At 42.7% G+C, this 17,730-nt stretch overlaps 1 protein-coding gene across 1 annotated transcript in view; it reads right to left on the bottom strand.

Annotated features, from left to right (window-relative positions):
* PRICKLE1 (prickle planar cell polarity protein 1) overlaps positions 1-9,615 on the bottom strand; it is a 65,226-nt gene extending 55,611 nt beyond the window's left edge. The window contains exon 1 of the mRNA XM_083699167.1: positions 9,258-9,615. The gene's annotated coding sequence lies outside the window, so the exon portion shown is untranslated. The remainder of the gene's footprint in view (positions 1-9,257) is intronic.
* Positions 9,616-17,730: the final 8,115 nt, after the last annotated feature.

Below are 17,730 nucleotides of genomic sequence, written 5' to 3'. Positions count from 1 at the left end.
TATAGGATTACATTTTACTAAAACAAACAAATGTACAATATTATATTATTCCTTTCTTCCACACACACAAGAAACAAAGATCTAAATCACTTCAGTGATCGGCCATAAATGAAAACTATATTTATCACTTCAGAGCCTCTCTTTGTGCCTTGAACACAGGCAGAAAGATCTCACAATGAAGTTCTCCATAAGATAATCATGATAAACAAAAGGAACAGAAAGCCTTCCAAAATTCTTACGTTTTATTACACAATCCACACATTTCAGGAAACATCTGCGAAAACACAAGACAGGGTTTCATGCCAAACTTAATTCCATTTAGAAATGAGTATGTATATTATAAGTTGACACAGACACATTAATTATTTCTTCGAAGGCATGTAATATAAGCAAGAGGAGGACCCATTCAGATGTGTGTGGGCTACTTTGGTTTTTTTTTTTTTTTAAAAAAAAAACAATTGTTCCCCTGTGGTCCACCAAGTGTTTCAAATTTTACAAAGCAAGAGATCCCAAGTATCTACTCTTAACAGGCAAGGCATAACTAATCAGCGTTAAGGGATCCCAGGCATGCACTCTCGCTTCTGAGCATAATAAGTATCTTGCCTCTTAAGAGGCTCCACTTAATCCAACTCTCCTTACAGAAATCTTAGGAACCAGCAGGTACTAACTAGGCTGACCATCAGAACATCAGTGGACCATAATCAATCTTACAAATGCCCCAATTTAAACAAAATGAAAATGTTCTAGACATGCAGGTCATCGAAACCACCAATAAGCTATACTAAGCATTTTTGGCTGAAACAAAGAGAAGCTAAGCTCTTGAACAGATGAAGGGCTGGCATTGGCTAGAGCTAACTAGATTGGCTGGATACTTCTGCTGCAGATCACAGGTGCTGAGCAAGGGCCTGTCTCACGTTTCTATTCTTGGACTTCAGTTATTTATCCCCCAAAGCCCATCAAAGTCTCAGAAGGCAAGAAGCTTGGCTTGTTGGAAGGATTGGCTGCTATTCCAGTTAGCACTGCAATCCAGCACATACTTAACTTTCCAGAAGACTCACTGAACCTATGAGGTCTGCTATCTTAGCATAACTACAGATGATCTGGTTAAAAAGTCCATGGCAATAGGAGAAGGCGGCCAGGGCAAACACCAAACTCATTCTGAAAAGGTTCTGCGAAATGAAAAAGTCTTAATTATGCATCTAAATGAGCTGTGCTACCCCTCCTTTCTAGCAGTTATGAACTCCACATTGAAGAGGCCACTGAAAGTACTACTGGTGGAATCAAGGTGGATTGTCTAGGTGCAGAGGCTGTTAGCAGGTGGAACAGGAGCCTTAACAGTTTCTCAGTTGAGATGTAATGCCAAACCATGGTTTGCAAACACATTTCAACTTACAGTACCCAGTTCTGCTTTGTTGATAGATTACAACCATGGTCTGTTGTAAATCAGACTTCACACCCAGCTTCCTTAACCATGGCTTGGCATGCTGCCTAAATTCAGTATGAGCATGACACTGCAGTTTTGCAGCAGTCACTGAATGCCTCCCAGAACTTTTATTTACACTCAAACCTCACCTATCTCATATGGGTATATACCAGTCTATTGTTTGGGGGGAAAACATCAAATACTTTAGACTAATATAACTTTTAAGTCCTACCCTCTGCTTGAAAAATCACTTTTACAGCAGATGTTTAAAGACATGGGTTTCCCTCTATTACCGGTAGATCTGTCCTTAGTTTCAACAAGTCTTACAGCAAATGGGCATTGTGGGGCCATTTTCTGTAAGATTTAAAAAGCAATGGGTGATATCTAACACCATGTCAGATTCATTAATGGACCCACCGAAAGCAATGGGCTTTAAGTTGGATGTTGCCCATTGGAGCTATTGGGAAAGTTGCTTACCAAAAAAAGAAGGAAGTAACAGGAAACCAAGAATCCTAATTCAAATTAAATACAATCACAATTGCATTCTCAGAAGGTTGTTAGAGAAGCTATCTTTTTTTTAAATACACAGCTGCTTCATGCTGCCAATATTGTGCATAATTGGCAGCAGTTCAAAACAAGAGTTGTTACTGAAGGCAAAGACCACAACTGTAAAGTGAGAGATCTGCAGCTCATGTTCTTTCTTTCTTTCTCTTTTTTTAAGGCACAGCTGAATGCAATGTAAGCATGCTAATGTCTTCCTAGATTTGCTTGCATTCCTGGGCATATCCCAGACATTCTGGCTTACAGACCAAGAGAAGGGCAGTAAAGTGAGGTAGAACAGAGCAGAGCAGCTCAAAAAGCTTCCATACCTTTGATGGCAAGATTTAATGCATGTATTTCAAGCAGACATAGCCAACTGACAGGTAATGGACTTCATCTTGCCTCTGGCCTGACCTGCACTAAGTTAGAGGCCTGCACCAGAAGACATTCCATCTAACATCAGAAGAAAGATCATTCCAGAAGCTTCTGAAAGTCTTCAAATTAGGTGTTGAGTGAGTCATTACCAGCTTGGAAGAAAAACACAGGTATTTCATGTGTGTGTTTTTGGGTTTTTTTTGTCTGGGCAGGGAATACAGTTGTACCTTGGATCCCAAACGCCTTGGCACTCAGACATTTTGGCTCCCAAACGCTGAAAACCCAGGAGTGAGTGCTCCGGTTTGCGAATGTTCTTTGGAACTTGAATGTCTAACAGGGCTTCCCATTGGCCGCAGGAGCTTCCTGCAGCCAATCAAAAGCTATGCTTTGGTTTCTGAATGTTTGGAAGTCGAACGGACTTCCGGAACAGATTCTGTTCAATTTCCAAGGTATGACTGTAATCCGCAAGTGCCATCCCAGAATAAGAAGTTGCAAGGAAACCTGTGGGGTACCTCCTTTTATTTTGACAAAGTAACTTGCCGACAGCTGCATTGTCAACTGTTCACAGTGCTTTATATGGATTATCCAATTTACAACAACCCTGCAAAGTAAGTAAAACTAGTATCATTTCTATATTGCCAATACGAGACTGAGGGTACCTTGCCAAAGGCCATCTAGTGAGTATATGGCAGAGGCAAAATCCAAACCAAGGATTTCCTTCTTTGCAGCTAAGTCTCTTAACCACCACAGCACATAAACTCTTCACTGCTGCTTGCAGTGTCAGCATGGAGAGGGGCTTCTGGGTAGATAACTCCAGGCTCTAAACAGCAAAAGAGAAGTGTTCTAAGAAAATAATTTTTAAGAACCAGCAAAGTTTGTTGGGAAATATCCTGCAAGTTAACTTTATGGTATTATCGTGCCTTTGGTCATCAGTAATTTAAATTATGGCCACAATCCAACAGTTAGTTGCACTTGGGCCAGACATTTAAATGTGTTCAAGTACATTTAAGTCTGTGAGGACTCGTAGTCAGTGTTGCGTCTCCCCAAAAAAGGGAGAAGGGGGAAAGTGGGAAGAGAAAGTGGTAAATGACAGCACCTTTGTAGCATATTATCATTAAAGACAATTTAAGTGTTTGAATGGGCTGATGCATCTTAATTACTGTGCATATTGTGGGAAATCTCTCTGCAGATAAAAAAAAGCTGTAATGAATACACACTGCATGGTCATACCATGTTCCTGGAGTCTTCCTAAGATAATTAATTCAGTTAGAACAAAGTCTAAACATGAATATAATAGAAAAACAAAGTTAAGAGTTATTACAGGGCCCTTGAGAAATTTATCTCAAGAACTGGAAATACCCTTTGACAATGGACCAAGAATGAAGGAAACCGCATCTGGAAAGACTGTCATTTTGGCAAGGAGGAAAATGATCTGATTAGTCTGAGTACTGCTGCCAGAAATGTCATGACATCAGTGTGCTATAAGTTGTAAAACATGTTGCTTCTCACCATTCTTCAGCTTGATGAAGAAAAGAAATTCCCTCCCTCCAGTTCCTGTTATGGCAAACCCATAAGCAACTGGGGGAAGGTAACTCACCTGTATACCTAGAAGACTGATGCCCCAAACAGGTAACTTCAGGTTACCTTTTCCATTAAACCGAACAACTAAAGCTGGCCGAGTTAACAAACTTGTCCTTAAATAAAAGCCTTACAAAAATTGTTTCACATGGTTAAATTCTGTTCACATTTAGAGAACACATATCCAACAGCTATCCCACAATATTCATGGCAGCTACAACGTCAGATGTCTCAATTGCATGGTTATACTAGAAATTCCACTACAAGACAAGGAGAAAGGCATTCGCTCACATTTGCTACTGAAGGTTTGTTTGGAAACAATGACAAATTATACATCAACGAGCCTCTAGGGTCCACCGTCAAAGCAACTGCTAATATTAGCTTTATTGTTCAAAGCTTAATCTTAAAATGATGCCACAAGTACATCCTAGCACTAGTGCCTTAATAGTGTTCTAGTGTCACGGAACATCTGTGAATATTCCAACTTCTGAGGAGGAAAAGGTAATAATCGCTGTGAGGGGAATGATAAATCAGTCTGGCTAAGATAAAAAGCAAACAAAGGCGGTAGATAGTAAAGACAATAAAAGGTGAGAAAAGGGCAAGCACACACACATATACCCTGATATGTTATCTAGAAATTGGAATGGCTGTAGTGTGAAGCAACTAGCCAAGTATTTGGTTGCATTCAGACAAGCGTATTTCGGCTTATTGAACTGAGACATGGACAAGCCTTTCCACTACACATGTGTTTTTAAACCAGGAAACCTCTGACCATAGCCATCTGTTTTATCTGACACAGGAAACTATGGCCAACTGCTTCAGAGTAACATAAGTCTAAACCACAGTCTGCAACTGGTTTAGGAATCTGGATGGTTCCAAATCTGGTAGGCAAAGTTACTTGGTTCAGACAACATGGAGAGCAGGCAAAAGGCTCATTCATATCAAGGCACAATAAGACCAAAAATTAATAACAATAATCACAATCTACAATTTAGGTTTAGGATTACAATCATTTTGGTCAAATGCTGAGACAAGATATGCTTGCCAAAACACAGAAAATTCCTTATACCGAGTCAGACCACTGGTTCTTCTAGTTCAGTATTGCCTACAATGAATGGTAGCAGCTCTCTGGGGCAGACAGGCTTGGGAAATCTTTGGTCCTCTAGATCTTGCAAAACTACAACTCCCATTATACCTAGCCATTGGCCATGCTTACTACCTCCTTCCCCCTTGCCACAGCCATTATAGTCAGGTACAAATCAGTACGTTTGTTCACAGGCATGATGTTAAATAGCAAACCCAACTTCTGGCTGGGGAGCAGCATGGTCGAATGAACTGGAGAAGCCACCACTACACCCAAAGCTCTGCTGCTCACACTGGTCAAGGCAGAGAATAGTAGGTTTCCCCCTCCATTTTGGAGTGGCTATGCCAGAACTGGGCCCATCACCAGTAGCTAGACTGACTTAGGATTCAGCAGATCCTTGGCTGGTTCAGGTCTACCTCTTCCCCAGGAAGATCTCATTTCAGGGGTTTGAGCTGGCATTAGTTCTGCCTGCCCATACTTTCAATGGGCACAGTGGGGCTTTTCAAGCAGCAGGGATGTCTCCACAACATCCAAAGCCCCTCCAGCATGTCAGCTTGGGGTTTGAATTTCTCTGTTGCTGACTCCCATACCACTATTGGAAAATGTTGGCCCTCCTGCAGAGGGTGGCAGGTCTACGTGTGGCATAGGCCTTGGAGTCACTTTCAGTACCTTAGTTTTCTACTGAAGGCCGAGTATGTGTTAGCCCAATTCTTTTATATATATATTTTTCATGTGAAGCTGCTGATGCAAATGAAGTCATTCCTACTGCATATGGCAGGGGTAGCAAACATGGTGCCCTACAGATGTTGTGGGATGACAACTTCCATCACCCTTTGCCATTGGCCATGCAGGTTGCGGCTGATGGGAGTTGGAATCCCACAACACATGAAAGATGCCCTGTTGGTTACCCATGACATTTGGTGACTGTTGCTCAGTCAAGCACATGCGTACAGCAATGAGCTGAGGTTCATGCACAATTACCACAAGGCCCTCTTTCCCCCAGAGTTAAAACTCCCCAGAGTCCCCATGCCAGTTATGAGCAAATAACAGATTCCAATGTACTTAAGACACACTAAACCCATGGATTTTCTCAGACGATAGGGGGAGACAGTTAACAACCAAGGGAGAAGCATTTGTTTCGCCAAAGTACGCCTCCGTTATCCAACCAGCAAGAAACAAAATATTTCAACATCTCTGACAAGTATAATGTTCTCGATTAAACATTTTATTATCAATAGTCTCTAATTTTCTACTCACATGGATGTAACAATTCTACATCCTAGTTTTCCATAGTGGCAAACTTTGTCATTTAAACAAGAAAATTCTGGGATTACTTTCATTTCTGTGCAAAAATCTTCACATACTGCATGATTTTAAAATCTCATCTTCACTTAATTCTCAATTTACCACTGCATTAAAGCATTTTGGGGTTCCATTTAGCTTTTCTTTTTTAAAGTTCTAAATAGAAACAGTGTGGATTAAAGAAAAAAACCTTTAAAATACAATTACCTTTTCAGTTATACTACAGGATATTAGGGAAATCCAGACTCCCCTGTTTCTTTTAGCCACATCTGACTTCAATCTTAATAGCTCAGCTATTAACCCTGTAAGGTTTCCTCCACCACCCAGCTGATGTTAAAGTTTGCCTAGGTAACTAAGGCTGACCCAACTACAATATCTGTGAGTACAAAGAGAAAATAGCCACGTAGCTCCCAAATTATAAAATCTACAACTTGCATTGTGATCCTAAGCAAAGTTAACTTGGAAGTTTATGTCTTACAGAGTTCGATGGGACTCATTCCCAACTAAAGACGCCTAGGATTACAGCTTTAGGCTTACACAGTCATGAGGCCCCCTTTAGTGCAGTGGGACTTTTTCCAAGTAAACATTCACAGGATCAAGCTGTAATTGTTTTTAACTTTCTATCAGCTTTTGCTAGAAAAAAAAACAGGGGGAAAAATCCATGTCTGTTGCTGGAGTATTTACTTTTAGAACTTAAGCATCAATAAAGACTAAACAATTCCTTCAGCAAGCAACTGAAAACAGAACCTTCTACATGAACTGAAATACTTGGGAAATGGCAGAACCAAATGAATCTTTAAAACCTAGATTCTGCTAAATTTGCTGCAGGCAAAGTGGGTGGGGAAACAGCTAGCTAAAGGTCAGTGTTCTCAATCACACCTCAAGCTATAGAAAAAGGCATGGTAGCCATTTATTTTTGTCACCTTTTTGTTTTAGTATGTGGGAAATACACAGGGCGAGCCTTTAAATCTTCTGCATCAAGATTGCGCTGGGAGTTGTAAAATCATCCCCACTGTGCTTCAAGCTTCCCAGTTGATGGCATTTAAAACACTAAAGCTAGTAGAAAAAGAGCTTTATTTTGTTTTCCTTAACCCCCAGCTGTGGGAACAGTGACAGATTTCTGAGCTAGGCCCAAACATAGCCACATATACACCTTAAGATGAGTGCCCCCACCAGCCAAAATAAATGGTTACTGCTTTAAGTTTTAGATCTCCAAGCTAAGGCTCAATGTTGTTTAGAAAGGAGAGGGGAGATTAATGTTTGTTGCACTTTCTAAGTAAAGTAGCGAAGGCTAACTCTGTACCTTAAAAACTGAATTTTAGATGGTTTTCACCTTCAAGAGTTAAAAAATGTTTCTCCCATCCCTTTACAACTTTAAAGAACCAAGACCCAGACATATTGTTAGGGATCGCCAAAGGAACTCCCGCGGGGCTGCCCTGTATATACAAAATAATAGGAGGGAGTTGAAACATTGACACTTGACTGAGGATAATGGCGAAAGCAAAGCCTTGCTTGTATTGGGGGGGGGGGGGAGCCAGTTGTCACCCAAGTGACAGACAACAGCTGAGCTCACACATCTGGAGCCTGATTCAGGCAGACTCCCTGAAACTCACACCCATCTATAGCCATGGCCCGCTGCTAGAAAGACAGATGGGAGCTTTCCTTGCATGGACTGTATAAATAAATATATAAAGTGGCAGATATTCCGCAGCAACTGCCACACTGGCTGCGTGCTCTTTAAACGCATCCTTTTGATCGCAGCGAAACAGCTTATTGCTATAGGCATAAGAGATAAATATAGCTTCTTCCTTAATAAAAAAAAAAGTGCAAAGAGATTTAATTACACACATACCCTGACCTTGATATAATAAATAGTTTCACTAGTTCCTAATGCTATGTTCCATTCCTGATACTTATATTTCTTCGTGGTGGTTGGGGGTGGGCATGAAGGCGGCACAGCCATGCAAAGTTAAAAATTAAAAGCTGCTTTAGATCCTGCTTGAGAAAGTTACAGCAAAAGTTGCACCAACCCCATTCTGGACACGATTCTTCTGCAAGCAAAAGCTTCCAAATTCTGGGTTTGCGCGCGCGCGCGCGCACACACACACACCCCAATGCACGCATAGTCCTTTCTTCTTGCAGATCCAACTCTATGGGTGCCTACTCAAAAGTAGGCTCCACCGAGTTCAAAGGGGCTTTACTCCCAGTAAAAGTGGACTGTCTGCGGCGTTAGGGGGTTCAACCCTAAAGCACTCACCCTTTTCCAAACAGAAGCAACGGCGGATTGAATTGAATACTGTATCCCTTACACCGAGAAAGGAGAAAACTCTCTCGCTATTCTACCCCAATGAGAGTTGACTAGTACTCCGTGTCTCGGTTCCATAATTCACCTTGACCAGCCCGAATCAAAATGCACGTATATAAAAGAGGCGAAGTAACATTTCACGCAAGACGCAGCCCACAGTGGGGTTTACCCCACTCTCTTCTCCCCCAAACTTATACTACATACAACATTAACGTCTCACATCGAAGAAAACCGATCTGTAGAAAGGACTTTATGATCTGAAAACAGAGACATGGCACTTTTGTAACCCAAGAAAATCTTCAATTAAAACATTTTTTAAACAAACAGTGGGATTTACTCTTAAGTAAATGGGGGGGGGGTGTATATGTCCCTCATTAAGTGCAGCCTAAAACTTACCACTAAGGAATCTGAAAAGAAGATGATCACTGGTAGAGGTTAAGGGTCTGTTGCGGGTTGCTGGTTTTAGCTAGATTTCCTATTCCAGTAACCCGTTTCTGGGGACTTTTCTTGGAGAGTGGCATGAGATGCTAAGAGGGCGGAGGGGGGGGGGCGATCCTGAGACCTCCTTTGAGGGATTCTACATAAAGTGCCCCACACCACAGAAAGCAAATCCTTTTTTTCTCTCTGTCTCTGCTGCAGCACAGACTCACCCTTGACGAGAAGGACTCCGGCCACGAAGTCGCCCAGGTGCTCTTGCCGGACGGCGATCCCCACATTGGAGGAGGCGCGGCAGCAGCAGCAGCAGCGCCTGCCTGGTTCCTCGCTCGGCGTCTCTACCCCTCGCGGGAAATCAGCGCACGCCGAAGCCGCGCATGTCGAGCGGAAACGCGGCGGCGAAGAAGAATGAGGACGCCTCCGGGGACGGCGAGCGAGCGAGCCTCCGCGCCAGCAGAGAGCGAGCAGCGACCCCCTCGGCGGCCGACCCTCTTCCCCTACTGGAACTCCGGCGCCCGGCACCCGCTCGCCATGAGGAAAGCCTTCCCCGCAGCCCATTGGCTGCAGCTGCCCGCGCCAGCCAATCGCCGAAGGGCCTCGTCCCGTCGGCACTCCGGAAAACCCGGTTGGGTGGATCGCGAGCGACGCTTCCCCCTGGTGTCGCAGGGAAAGGTTTTTGGGGTAGGCGCTGCCCGTCCCCCAAAACAGGAGAGGGGTGGGAAGCGGGGAGGAAGAGCAGGGAGGAGGAGGAGGGGCCCCGCGCTATAAAAGGACAACATCCCATAGAAGCATGGAAGGGAACCTACCGGGTCATCTAGTCCACCCTCATTCAATGCAGGAATAATAATAATAATAATAATAATAATAATAATAATAATAATAATAATAATAATAATAATAATAATAATTTTATTTATTTATACCCCGCCCTCCCCAACCAAGACCGGGCTCAGGGCGGCTAACAAATTCAGGAATGTCCCATAATAGGAATCGAACCTGTATCCTTTGGCGTTATTGGCACCACGCTCTAACCAACTGTGTCGTTTGGTGATTAGCGTTTTGCTCGCCATTTGAAGTTCGCCCAGGCATGGCAAAAGTTTTAAAGCCCTTCCCTTGATGGATATGCGTCTAGGAAAGGGGCGGAAGAGCTGGCGTTGCCAATTTCCTCCGGTGAAATTGACAATTAGCTTTCCCCACCCCACTGCTACTAATCTTGGCAGTTGGTCGCTCCGTTCGGTTTCTATATTTGCCCCAGGCATCTCTCCGCACATGTGCCCAAGGTTTTTGGGGATTCTGCCATAATATGCATACAAGTATATATCGGACCCACCCGCTGGCATACAGAAAAAGTCGCCGAGATACCGTGATATTTGATTTCACCGTTTGATGTGCTGCCAGTTGTATTCCTATGAACCGCGAAGCATATGGCTCGTAACGCCATTTACTTGGAAGCAAATCCTACGGAAGTCAATGGAATTTGCATTCAGGGAAGTGGAGGAAAGACAACCTCTCTCTCTCCCCCCCCCCATGTTAATAAATAAATATGCTAAAACAAAATTATTTTCAAATGTTGCAAGCTATGCTCAGGATTTTTCAGTCAACTGCTAAATTGGTTTAATGGTCAACGTTCAACAATGTTGTACATATGGAAATTGATGGGTTAATTGAGCAATATGCACATTAGCTATATATACTGAGCTTTTCAGGCATATATTGCTGCAACATTGGGGCAGGGAATGATATATTTTCTGAATAAGCACTATACAAGTCTGGCTTCTTAATAAGCTGACACACTTTTCAGCTATGAATCAGTATGTAAGCCAGTTGCATGTATTCTTCACTCAGACTTCACTTTCTACATCATGTATGTAACACAGAAGTGAGCCTAGGAAGCTGCCTTATAAGTTAGGGCTTTAATATGTGTAAATTGGAGGGGGTTGGACTAGATGACCCTTGGGGACTCTACAATTCTGCAAAAATATTCCAACCACAGTAATTGTAATGAAGTCAAGTAGATTCTTCCAGGGTCTCTGACTCTGGCCATTTTCACAAGGGACATTGCAATATAATACCTACATTGGCTAGAATTGACATTCACTGTTAAGATAGCCCCCCCTTGTTAATCTACATGGATAACAAATGAATTACCCCATATTAAAACTGCAATTCAATACACCCGTACTGAGAAGTAAGTCCCACCAAGTTCAGTTAGTATAGGAATGCAGCTTAAATGAGTTTCTTAGCATCGTTTGTAGACTGCTTTTCCTTGACAAAAATAGGCCAGACATGATTTGAGGGGAAATGGATAACATTTCTCTCACAAGTATAGTTGCATGTGGTTTGCCACAACAAAAAGTATGTGTAATCATTTAAAATAATAGTCTAATAACCTTCCTGTATATTAAATGCAGAAAATGAATGCACTAATTAAAACAATCAGGCACAGCTTTGCTTCAGGAGAAGAGTATGCTTTGTTTCCCAGTGTTTTAATGCAGGATCTGGGTCATCAAAATAGAGCAGAGTACTTTTATCAATCACAGGGTAAACCTGGGCAGATCTCGCCTCCATTGAGATTTTCTAATTGAAGAGGTGGTGTACACTTCATTTGAAATTCAGTGAGATCAATAACATCCATAACTGTGATCTAGAATTAGCATTTTAGGGGGTGGGGGTGGGGGACTGAAAGATTATGAAAGTTTCAGCTAATATCCTGAAACGTCATACCCTAGACAAAAATGGTTCAAGGATTACCTAGTAAGGGAAATGGATAGTGGGTGGGGAGGAGGAAGACTGCAGAAAACCTTATCAGAACTGTTATGCTCTGTTTGCTCCTAATTTATGCCATGTAGATTCTGCTCTGTTCTTTTGCACTGTCTGTTCAAGCATTTCTGAAACTCTTATCACAGTAATATCTAGGCACCTTCAGATCTACACTACTGTATTATTTCCTTCACTTGTTTCGTCCCATATTGATCTTGGCTAATATAGGAAATTAGATGCTTATGTTTTTTGTTGTGTTTCCAGTCATATTAAGAGATTTATCTCTGGGGTGTTTGATTATCTTGTTCTTAAAATAGTTCTTTGCTACTGTTTTTATGTTCTACATTTCTTTATCTAAAACTCATTTTAAATGCATTTCATTATGATGAAAAACCTTCACCTTCCATTTAACCCCGCAGCATACTAAAAATGTTGTGAATAGTGGAGGCTTCCAGATTGTTGAGATTCAAGGCACTAGCAAAATACACATGTGATCCTAAATGTATAGGGGACCCCCATTTATCATTATATTTCAAGCCTTTGTTAGCTGTTTGCTCACATTCACAAAAATCAAGAAATGTGTGATGTGAATGTTAATGGTATGATGGCGCTGAAAACGAGAGTTGGCTGTTCCTTTCCAGGGGGGTATTCACCTAGTTTTTTATGTGGTCATTTGGGGTTGGGGGTGTACAGGTAACAACCAATTTACGCACATCCAATTGACGTGTGATTGTGCACATGCGCTTAACAGTGACCTGGAAGTGGCTGGAAAAGGGGGTGTAATGGGGGTGGGGGCTTAATGGGGCAGAGCAGGCTTATGCATGCACTGCTGTTGTGCATGATGACCCAGAATGCAATTCCCACACAAATTGGGGGTTGCCTGTATATTGTCTGCTTTTTTAAAAAATGTGGTTATTTGTTTGGTGTGGGGCTGGAAACCCCTTTTCTAGAGGATAAATGAAATATACTCCCACAATATCATATATGTAGTTTTCTACATGGAAACATACCTTCCATATTTTTTACTGGAAGCAATATATGGGAAACATAGTAAGATACCCATTTACCCGAGAGAGAGCTCCATTGACTCGGTGGAATTTACCTTTGGGTAGGGACATGGGTGGTGCTGTGGGTTCAACCACAGAGCCTAGGGCTTGCTGATCAGAAGGTCGGTGGTTCGAATCCCCATGACGGGGTGAGCTCCTATTGCTCCGTCCCTGCTCCTGCCAACATAGCAGTTTGAAAGCACATCAAAGTGCAAGTAGATAAATAGGTACCGCTCCGGTGGGAAGGTAAACAGCGTTTCTGTGCGCTGCTCTGGTTCGCCAGAAGCGGCTTAGACATGCTGGCCACATGACCCAGAAGCTGTACACCGGCTCCCTCGGCCAATAAAGCGAGATGAGTGCCGCAACCCCAGAGTCAGTCACGACTGGACCTAATGGTCAGGGGTCCCTTTACCTTTACTTTAGACTGCACTCCACACAGGATTAACTAATTCAGATACGTAGTCCCATGAATTTTGTAGCTCTCAAGAAAAAGATGACATTGCATTCTATCTCAGCTGATAGTACGGCCACTTTTTTTGTACCACGCCTCTAGTTAGTCATACTCTTTGATGCTTCCAGTTATGCTGCACTATGGAAGAAAAGGATTAAGGTGACTTGGAAGCAATTTAGGATTGCTGACAAAGAGGTTACACAGGATCAGAGCACTGCATAAGCTCAGTAACTGGTACTCATGGTGGAAAGGGCAACGGCAATCTTCGAGACAGAAGTAAATGTTAAAGCATTAAAGATCCACAGGGAAAGGTTACACTTATGTATTCAGAAATAATAAACCATTGGATTCAGTGGGTCTTATTTCCAGGCAATGGGAAATAAGGCTTACAGCCTCAGGAACTTCCACACTGTTGTCGTTTCCATCACATACCGGCAAATTCCAGTTGCACAATTATTGTTGATTGGGAAACCCACATTCCCTGAAGACTGACCTTTTTGCGATAACAACAGCGATGAGGAAGTGGCCTGGAAAGTGTGGGATAACCCTTGCTTTGAAGCAAGGTCATCTAAGCTCCCTGCAAACAAATCCAAATGATTCCCAAACAAATAGGTATCCTCTCATTCGAGGCGAGGAAAAAAAATGATTGCTCCACATTAGGGGTAGGCGACCTAAGGCCTGTGGGCCAGATGCGGCCCAATTGCCTTCTCAATCCGGCCAGTGGACGGTCCGGGAATCAGCTCGTTTTTACATGAGTAGAATGTGCCCTTTTATTTAAAATGCATCTCTAGGTTATTTGTGGGGCCTGCCTGGTGTTTTTACATGAGTAGAATGTGTGCTTTTATTTAAAATGCAGCTCCAGGTTATTTGTGAGGCATAGGAATTTGTTCCCCCTCACCCCCCCAAAAAATAGTCTGGCCCACCACATGGTCTGAGGGACGGTGGACCGGCCCATGGCTGAAAAAGGTTGCTGACCCCTGCTGTAGGCTATACATACATATGAAGTATGTTTGGCTTCCCTTTCCAAGAGGCTCTTCTGCCTCCATTGGCCACATGGCAAGCAAAAGCTGCAGACAATCTTTTCCCCCTCGGCATGAATCTTCAGGAAGGTGGAAAGAACCCTTACAGAATTTCATCCTGCCACGCAGCTATAGATTTCATTGTGGGGAGGCAAGGAAAGGAGGAAAAGCCCACCAAGTGTAAGATGACAAAATCCTACATTTGCTTGGAGATGCATTCTTCTTTCTTTCTTTCTTTCGTTTTCTTTCTATCTTTTACTTTCCATGTTCCAAGGCCGGGCTCTGGTATTGAAACTGGCCTCCTTATGGATTGGTGTCAAGATGTATCTCTACTGCCAGGCTCTTACTTCAAAGAACAATTCACAGAGGTCCTTTCCTACTACCAAGTATCGTTTTCTGTGTATGTGATAGGTGATATCAATCCAACACAGATGCTGTGTTGCACAGAGTAGCGCTTGATGTTTAAAGGCCCACTTTATGCTGTTACTTCAATTGTTATATTTATGAGAGTCCTACAGAGAGGAAACATGGCTCAGGGGCAGAACAGCTGGTTTGCATGCAGATGGTTACAGGGTCAATCCCGTGTGCCTCCAGTTATATATATATCTCTCAGGTAGCAAGTTATGGGGAAGACCGCTCTCTGAAATCCAGGAGAGCTGCTGCCCGCCTGAGCAGGTAGATAAGATCAGGGATGGACGACATGTGGCCCTCCAGATGTTGTTAGACAACAGTATTCATCATCTCTGATGAAACCAAGCCTTATGAGGAATGGCTGAAGGAGCTGGGTATGTTTAGCCTGGAAAAGAAGAGACTGAGAGGAGATATGATAGCAACCTTCAGATATCTCAAGGGCTATCACATGGAAGAGGGAACAAGTTTGTTTTCTCCTGCTCTGGAGGGTAGGACTCGAACCAATGGCTTCAAGTTACAAGAAAGGAGATTCCGACTAAACCTCAGGAAGAACTTTCTGACACTAAGAGCTGTTGGACAGTGGAACAGTCTCCCTCTTGAGGTTGTGGACTCTCCTTCCTTGGAGGTTCTTAAGCAGAGGGTGGATTCCATCTGTCATGGATGCTTTAGCTGAGATTCCTGAATTGCAGGGGGTTGGACTAGATGACCCTTTGGGTCCCCTCCAGCTCTATGATTCTATGATCTCACCACTGAGCATGCTAGCTTGGCTTATAGGCCAACAACCTCCCCACTCTTGGTTTGGATGGACAAATAGGCTGATCTGGTATAAAGCAGCTTCCTCTGTAATAGTCCCATGCAACATATTTTGCTAGCAAATATAATTGTTGGAGTGTTGTTGTTAAGTAGGCAGGGAAAAGAGAAAATGCGACCTTTTTTTGGAGAAGCCAGTAGGAATCACGCTGAACCTGTCTCAACTGGAAAGTCATTCCTCGCATATCTCACACACTGTATAAGTATGCCTCCAGACACCATAAAAGGGGAAGAAAGGCATTTTCCACCAAAACAATATTTATACTCTACAATAAAACCTTCTCCCCTCCCTTTTGCTATACATTACATTTGCCTAAAATTAATTTTATGTGACCACAATCCTCAAATCACACAATCTAGAAGAGTGTGATCAGCTTCCGTGAGGCTGCTTTGGAGGATAATAACCTGCATAACAAACCCATACAGAGAAGTTTGGAATCAAACATATTTAAAGTGGATTGCAAGCCATAACATTGATTTCCCCCTTGATTAGATTTTGTCGCTTTATGCTGCAATCTCGAATGTTCTTGAAAACGAAGTCTTTATTAACTAGACAGGGTATCGTAATCTTTTTTGTTTCCATGCAGATTGCTAAACGGCGTCGCTAAACAAATTGACTGAATGCCATTGATTATTCATCAGATTAATTGTGGCAGATCATGAAATTCTTTATTCGCTGTTCTTCGGATGGGAATAGATGCCACAAAAAAAAGAACGGCAATTAAGGCAGACCATAAGTGGATTCCATGGTGATCTGCTTTTATGCCACAATTCTTGCAATTATATAAAAATGGAAATTAGACACGAGCAGCTTGATGAAGACACTGAGTAATGATAGTTCAGTTTGTGTAACCCAAAGGGGCCTTGCACATGTGGGGTGACATGAGTGACCAAATGATGCTTCAAATTTTTTTGTTTCACCTCTTTTATACTAACTAAGCTTACATCTTCCAATATAGCCCAGTCAACGCTAACTGCTTTAACAGTGCAATTATATGCATCCAATGTCCAGTGAAGGAGCACAAGCTGAATTGCTTCCTTTCCTTTCCTTTCCTTTCCTTTCCTTTCCTTTCCTTTCCTTTCCTTTCCCCTCCCCATTCTTTTTTCCTTTTGTATCTATTGATATTGCTTTTACCACATCAGTAAAGGCAGAATCTGAAGCCTGAGTAAGGTAAGAAAATAGCAGACACAGTTCTGTCTCCTGTGTGTTCAGATTCTGAGCAATTTATGACTGACCATGCAAAATGCTCTTCATGTGGAAAAGTAAATACATGTCTCTTTGCAATGTGTATCCCCTGTTAATACAGTGGTACCTCGGGTTACATAAGCTTCAGGTTACATACGCTTCAGGTTACAGACTCTGCTAACCCAGAAATAGTACCTCGGGTTAAGAACTTTGCTTCAGGATGAGAACAGAAATTGTGCTCCTGCGATGCGATAGCAGCAGGAGGCCCCATTAGCTAAAGTGGTGCTTCAAGTTAAGAACAGTTTTAGGTTAAGTACGGACCTCCGGAATGAATTAAGTACTTAACCCGAGGTACCACTGTACTGTTGTAGGTTAATGGTGAAAGTATTGTTCATGTCAGGTTACAGAAATGCTTAACCTTCCAGTTAAAAGGTTAATCAGACAGGGCTGAAGAACCTTCCCATAAATCAGGCAGGGGTGAAGAACCTGTGGTCCTCCAGATTTTCCTGGACTACAAGTCCCTTCAGCAGTGGCCATACTGGCTGGGGCTGATGGGAGCAGGAGTCCAATAGCATCTAGATCAGGGTTACCAAACTTGGGTCTCCAGCTGTTTTTGGACTGCAATTCCCATTATCCCTGACCGCTGGCTGGTCTTGCTAATTTGGGATGATGGGAGTTGTAGTCCAAAAACATCCCACATTTGGGATACCCTGATCTAGATGGCAGCAGGTTCCCTGTCTCTGAAAACAGGTTTATAAGTGCTTACGGGTGCAATCCTAGGCACACTTACCTGAGAGTAAGCCCTCTTGAACATGGTAGGCCTTGTTTTTGAGTAAATCTGTGTTGGATTGTTGCATTAGATTAGCTGGTTGTATTTGCCTTGTTTTCCTTCCAGAGACTGGTTACAATCACTCTTTTTCAGAGATTGTAGAGAAATTGGGTTCAGTGGCTCTTTCTAGCTCCCCCTTTTAATTTTCATTTTGTATGGTGCCCTTTGGACTGGAA

The sequence above is a fragment of the Podarcis gaigeae genome (assembly GCF_964106915.1).
Source record: "Podarcis gaigeae genome assembly, chromosome: 10".
Lineage (NCBI taxonomy): Eukaryota > Metazoa > Chordata > Lepidosauria > Squamata > Lacertidae > Podarcis > Podarcis gaigeae.
Note: the sequence above shows the minus strand (reverse complement) of the source record. Positions and strands in the feature narration are given on the sequence as shown.